General features: G+C 43.2%; 1 protein-coding gene across 1 annotated transcript in view; it reads right to left on the minus strand.

Annotated features, from left to right (window-relative positions):
• The window catches only part of ARHGAP6 (Rho GTPase activating protein 6), a 357916-nt gene that overhangs the window by 336211 nt on the left and 15705 nt on the right, over nucleotides 1-6000 (minus strand). The window lies entirely within an intron of this gene.

Below are 6000 nucleotides of genomic sequence, written 5' to 3' on the forward strand. Positions count from 1 at the left end.
GCCAAGATCAATTTGATTTAAATATCTGCATAATTTACTTTGTGAAAGTGAAATGAAAAGGTTCTATCCTATCAAGATTAAACTACCTCCTAATAAAAACATTGCTTCAAGGTAATGTCTTATTTATATACTTAGGAGCTGCAAATTTCAGCAGAAAACCTTGACCCAAGTAGAAAATGGATGTATTAATAAATACACAATTAACAGCAAGATCTTTTTTTTTTTGAAGAGTTATTAAGGAAAAACAAGTCCTAGGTACACAGTATTCATTACTCAGCACATCCTGGGCTTTATCATGATCTGACTGTGCTGGCAGCAGACCTCAAACATAAGCCCTGAAATGGCCAAGTTGAAGTTCAGGGCAGGCAGTTCCACTCAGATCTGGCAAAAGGTAATAATAATATTGGACACAAAACCCTGCCATTATCCAAGACTCTGCGGGGGCCACATCAATTAATTTTAACAAATCCTGAACTAAATTTTTTATTCTAAATTGTGTTTTCACTTTCATTCCATTAGGATTTTTCCTCTGACATATATAACAAAAATCCTTATCTTAATGATTGGAGTGCTGATTCAAAAGAAAACTAACAGAAACTAACTTCTGAAAAGTGGCATCTTGACTCAAATGTCTCTGTGTAGAAGGTCCCTTGACTGAGTATAATAAGTTTCTCCATTTCCCAAGTTTTCCCCAAACCTCATTAAAATTTTCCCTAATTGCATTTATCCTTTCCTCTGAAGTCTTTGTTGTAATAAATGCAAATATTGATAATGCTTTTATTGGCATCCTAATTGCTAGTGGCTGGGTGGCTTAAATTAAAATGATTGTTTGGGGACCCTGGGAAATTCATTTTTAGTAGTTTTTTTTTTTTTTCAATGCTCAGGTAATAAATAGTGATGAATTTCTCCTGACAGAGAAAGAATGAGAAAGGGTGTTCAATAATGCAAATAGGTTGTTTTCTTGCCAAAACGGCATGGTCTGAGCTAAGGGAATAACAATTTTCAGTGAAATCAGGAGACTCTTATTTTCAATTTCCATAACGAAGCAAACCAGAAGTTTAGGCAAATGAGACCAGTGATAGCACAAACACGACATATGGTAGAGGAACAACTTTTGAAAGTGAGATGCCAAGTGCTGTCAGCAAAAGCAACGAAAAGAGGAGAGAAGTGTGTCTGAAGGCATTTGCTACCCAGGACCATGGTCTCCAAGAGGAAACCGATCCTGAGTAGTGTTTCTACTTCTTCAGACCGGTGCAAACGGCAAGCTCATAAAAGAGGCAAGTGTAGAGCTGAAAAAAGTCACTCACAGAAACAATGCAAAGCCAGCGGTCTGAGGTCAGTCTGACAGACCTACATCTTTGAGGGTGGTCTGCAAGCTGGCATACATCACAAACTGAAGCATCAAATTATACCCAGGCTCTTTGTACAAATAACTAATTTGCCGGCATTGTGATGAGGGGCCTACATGATCACCCAACTAATTTGACTAAATTAAAATGTTCAGACATTTTTAGTGAATATTGTCATCTACAATTCATTCAACACCCTCCATTAAAATCTGCACTTGCTTTCAGTGGCAACAGTAATTCTGCCTGGTGTCTGTCTTGAGAACAAGGAGTCAGCTGGCACACAGAGAAAGCAGGACCAAATTACTAACCCACAATATTAAAGTTTTAATCCCCAAGCCCCATGAACAAAATATTAATTTCCAAGAGATGAAAGAGAAATTACATGTGGCCCCAGATTAACTATTTAATACAAAGACTTAAATTTGAAAATTAAAAAACTGATTAGCTAGTGAGAGGTTCAAGTACTGATTTTGTATACCAGGATGAATAAGATCTAATGGATAGTGAATACTATTTTTAGACAAATATTATGCTGCTGAGGAATACCACATTTGCAGATGGGAGAATTTATAATTTAGTTCATCTGAAAGTTGGAGGCTCAGGAAGCATGAACTGAATCTCAACTGAAGGGATTTCTGGCAAAAATCAGGAATGGAAATGCGGGGTAAAGAAAGATGCCAAGACAGCAGGAGTAGAAAGGAATCGAATTGTAAGTCTGGAACAACAACAACAACAAAAAGACATTGGGACAGGTTATGATAAAAGTTACGTTATTTTTAAAATATGCCTTCCGGCCTGGACAACAGCGTTTTATAATACATTTTCATAGGATATCATTTTTATCCTAAAATCCAGAGAGAGAGAGTGTGTGTGTGTAGGGGGGTGGGAGAGAGAGAGAGAAGCCATTGTAAGATCGCCCCCACATCCCACTCCACCACCAGCTCCCAACCCTCGCACTCCTGGCCTGAACCACTGAGTTTTTACAAGTAAACTAGAGTGGGACAAAGTAGATGGAAAGTATACTTGCCATTTTAAAAACCTCCTTTTAAGCTCAAGCCAACTTTTATGAACTTTTAAGTGTTTTTTAGTAAACACAAAAGTCATCCTACAGCTATAATTTTATGCCAGAAGAAAAAGTACATGCTTTATGGCTGGGAAGGTTGGTATCAGCAGGAGGAATCCTCTCTCCACTGTCCGATTCAACATGTCCCATGAAGATAATATTTTTTGATAAGCTTGTGATACCAGAGTTTTAAAATCCAGTAAAAAATAAAGGAGACATAAGAGCAATACCCCGGAGAAGCTCACGTGAACATTCTACCCTCTGATTCACCTCCACTGCTCTCTCCTTGGGCTGAAGTCACTGACTCCAGACCCAGTGCTTGGGCAACAGATTTGGCATGTGCATGATCTGCTGAGCATTGCTTCCCATCTGAAGAGATTAGAATTCCCAAAACATGAACTTTCCCACTAACTGGAGAAGGAAAATTCTTTTACATGGAACAGGGCGTGGATCCTAACACTGCTTTTGCTTGCTTCCACAAGTCACAGCGGATTTCAAAATGAGCAGAGATGCAAAGCGAGTGAAGCATGGCGCTGGCCTCACCTCAGAGGGCCTGCTGTGAGTAGGAGACCGGCAAACAAGGTGCATCAGGAGAATGAGCTTTACTCGGATGCTTCGAAACTATCTCCTGGAGGCGCTGCTTTGCCAGTGGCCACCTCGTGTGGGCAGGCGTGGCTTAGTCCCAGCAGCTGTTGTCCAGGCTGCTGCTCTCGCAGATCTACTGCGCCTTTCTCCTTCCACCTTCAAACACCCAAAGCATCTCCACTTCGTGGCTGACATTCTACCTGCCTCGGAGCCAGCCAGCTCGCTATGCCCCATCAAGGCCTTCTGTAATGGCTGCCAATAGCCTGCGTTCCCCCGCTCAGCTTCATGAAACTGTCAGGCATCCCCCTACTGTTTTCCCTCCAACTGATACAGATGCACTATTCTCAAATTTTCCCTCTGGCTACCCAATTAGCAAGGTAAGCTGCCTGCAGGCGAAGCAGTTTTATATCACGAGTGTGGAAAGTGACAGGGGTGTGGGTGATGGAGCCATGGTCCGATTTTTCCCTGGCTGGTGAGTGGGAGGTGTAGGGAGATGACTTGTCCTTGGAACAAGTGGCCCCTGACAGTCTGTTTTCACAAAGGGTCACAATAAAAGTCACATCCAACTTGAGGGAAGTAGCAGCCAGTGTGGCCTCTTGCTCAGACGTTCTCCCCACTCTTTAGAGCAGTGGCCTGGATGAACAGTGAGCACAGGACTCCCTGAAAGGCATGTGCAGGGAGGAGGGGGCAGAAAACCCGACTCCCTTGCCTGGAGAAAGAGGACACTTGCAGTTTTGGCAAGATTGCCCAGATGGGAGGAAACATCTTCCAAAGACATTTATCTTGCCCTGCAGCAACAGCAGCACCTAGCTGGGGACTCCACTGGCCCACAGTCACGACAAGAGGTGCTGAGCCTCAACATTATAGAGGAGGACATTTCCCTTGTCACTTGCACGCTGGGCTGTTCCTGTCATACCAGTTCATGGTGGCGAAGGTAATGCTGCACATGACATCTTGGTAAAGCAAAGATAAGGTATAAGGTCATAAATTTGCTAACCAAGACACTGAGACTTCAGAGAAAAAGAAAAATGGAAAAAGCGTGTGTGAAAGCATGGGAATAAACTGATCTGTCCGTTGTAAGTATAGTGGCAATCTGTCTTTGGAGGGTTTCACCAAAGCATCCATTCTCATGTCCAATATAAAAAGGCATGGTTAGAAAAAGGCAGTTTTCTCCTTGTTCAAATGCTCTTAGGCTGAAGAATTTTAACAGCCCACAACGAAAAAAGCCTAGAAACTGCTTAAGCAAATTCTAAGCATGCCCACACGGTTTCTGCTCAGCTGCAGGGAATTGTCCATCACATCGTTCTGGCAAAAGCTTGACAACATCACTTGCTTTCTCATCTTTTTTTCTCATTAGGCATCTCTCCCTATAGAAAAACACCATTAAATAAAAAATCCAGGCTTTTTCATCTTTGCTTAACAGACCAGTGCCTAAAGTTCAGAACCTTGCCCATGCCTTGATTCACTGTTAGCCATGGACCAGCGCCCTCCGCCCGCTCCAGTTTACCAGGTGCGACACACGGTGGACTCTATATTAAACACGTCGTGGCCATCGTGGACACAAGGAGCAGATTTGACAACACACTTCAAAACACCTACCTACAGATGCCAATCATCTGTGTCAACTTTGGTCCTATCACTTAAAAGCATCTGTGAAGTTGCTTCTTAGAAATTTGATCAGATGTTTGCTCATAACATGCCTTATAGCCACACCTCATTTAGGTGAAATAATTAGATTCCCAGCAAACTCAACTGTCTTATTTACAAATGAGACAAAGCAATGGATTTGTTTAAACTTTAATGTGCCCCAAAATTCCATTCCTAGGTGCATATAAACCCACGGGAAGTGAAACAGTTTCACCCAGAGACTTGTACTCAGAGAGCGTGGACAGCGTTATTCACAGTAACCAAAAAGGTGGAAACAACCCAAATGGCCATCAGCTGCCAAGTGGGTAAGTGCGATGTGGCCGAGCCGGACAGGTAATGACCCTTCAGCACCCAAAGCCACGCGGCACGGACATGTGTTACAGCATGGACAGACCTTGGAAATGAAGCTAAGTGAAAGCCAGACACTAACAGTAGCATGTTGGATGACTGTGACCCCAGGACATGACCAGAATGGGCAAACCCATATATGGGGAGAAAGCAGGGGCGGGGCAAGGAAGAATGAGCAGTGACTGCTAAATACGTATAGTTTCTTCTTGGGGTGCTAAAAATGTTCTAAAATGGATGGCTGCCTGTGGATGAAGCTGGAGGCATGATGCTAAGTAGATGAGACAAGAGGATAAAGGCAAATACTGAATCGTGTCACCTGTATGGGAATCTAGAGAAAGCAAACAAAGGGTCAGAGAACGTCGCGCAAGAAGTGGCCCTTGGAAAGCTGATACAGAACTGAGGCTGCTGGGGGTGCTGGTGGGGGAGGGAGCACAAAGCAATGGACTAGAGTGGTGGACTATGGTGTGTCATGGTGGCTGCGGTGTGACTGTCACACCTGGGGGGCAAACTATACGGCCAAAACACAAACAACATAAATCAATGTTACTTTGATTTAAAAAATTACTTAAATATATGGTCCCGTGATCCTGTGCCTCCAAGAGCATCCTCTGAATCTTACACTTGATGTGGGTGAATTCCATGGTGTGAGAATAAAGCTTTAAAAAAAAATAAGTTACAATGACTGTAACAAACCTAATGAATGCAACACATCCTTTGAAGAACGCCTTTGAGACTTTCCAGAAAGCACTGCAGAAGAAAAGCAGCTTTGGTCATGGCCCGTCTGCAGGCCGCTGAGCAGCTCCCCAGGAAACCAGCAGAAGAGCCACAGCAACCCGCTCCTCCTACATGACTCATCTGCTGAAGCCAACAGTGAGCACGAGGGCGACCCTCAGCTACGTGCTTTCTTCTCGGCAGGCAGCTATTAGAAGAGATAAGTCCAAAAACTGTGGTGTTTCTATTAAAAGCAGAGGCTCCATTAATATTCTGTACCCAAAAAAATCCTGGGCA

The sequence above is a fragment of the Condylura cristata genome, unplaced genomic scaffold (assembly GCF_000260355.1).
Source record: "Condylura cristata isolate star-nosed mole 26May11 unplaced genomic scaffold, ConCri1.0 scaffold00027, whole genome shotgun sequence".
In the NCBI taxonomy this organism is placed as follows: domain Eukaryota; kingdom Metazoa; phylum Chordata; class Mammalia; order Eulipotyphla; family Talpidae; genus Condylura; species Condylura cristata.